A 974-nucleotide genomic window follows, 5' to 3' on the forward strand; every position below is an offset into this window, starting at 1 on the left:
GGACCTCCACATCAAACCAGACACACTCAAACTAATAGAAGAAAAACTAGGGAAACATCTGGAACACATGGGCACTGGAAAAAATTTCCTGAACAAAACACCAATGGCTTATGCTCTAAGATCAAGAATTGACAAATGGGATCTCATAAAACTGCAAAGCTTCTGTAAGGCAAAGGACACTGTGGTTAGGACAAAACGGCAACCAACAGATTGGGAAAAGATCTTTACCAACCCTACAACAGATAGAGGCCTTATATCCAAAATATACAAAGAACTCAAGAAGTTAGACCGCAGGGAAACAAATAACCCTATTAAAAAATGGGGTTCAGAGCTAAACAAAGAATTCACAGCTGAGGAATGCCGAATGGCTGAGAAACACCTAAAGAAATGTTCAACATCTTTAGTCATAAGGGAAATGCAAATCAAAACAACCCTGAGATTTCACCTCACACCAGTGAGAATGGCTAAGATCAAAAACTCAGGTGACAGCAGATGCTGGCGAGGATGTGGAGAAAGAGGAACACTCCTCCATTGTTGGTGGGATTGCAGACTGGTAAAACCATTCTGGAAATCAGTCTGGAGGTTCCTCAGAAAATTGGACATTGAACTGCCTGAGGATCCAGCTATACCTCTCTTGGGCATATACCCAAAAGATGCCTCAACATATAAAAGAGACACGTGCTCCACTATGTTCATCGCAGCCTTATTTATAATAGCCAGAAAATGGAAAGAACCCAGATGCCCTTCAACAGAGGAATGGATACAGAAATTGTGGTACATCTACACAATGGAATACTACTCAGCTATCAAAAACAACGAGTTTATGAAATTCGTAGGCAAATGGTTGGAACTGGAAAATATCATCCTGAGTGAACTAACCCAATCACAGAAAGACATACATGGTATGCACTCATTGATAAGTGGCTATTAGCCCAAATGCTTGAATTACCCTAGATCCCTAGAACAAACGAAAC

This window comes from Rattus norvegicus, chromosome 15 (genome assembly GCF_021556685.1).
Source record: "Rattus norvegicus strain SHRSP/BbbUtx chromosome 15, alternate assembly SHRSP_T2T, whole genome shotgun sequence".
Lineage (NCBI taxonomy): Eukaryota > Metazoa > Chordata > Mammalia > Rodentia > Muridae > Rattus > Rattus norvegicus.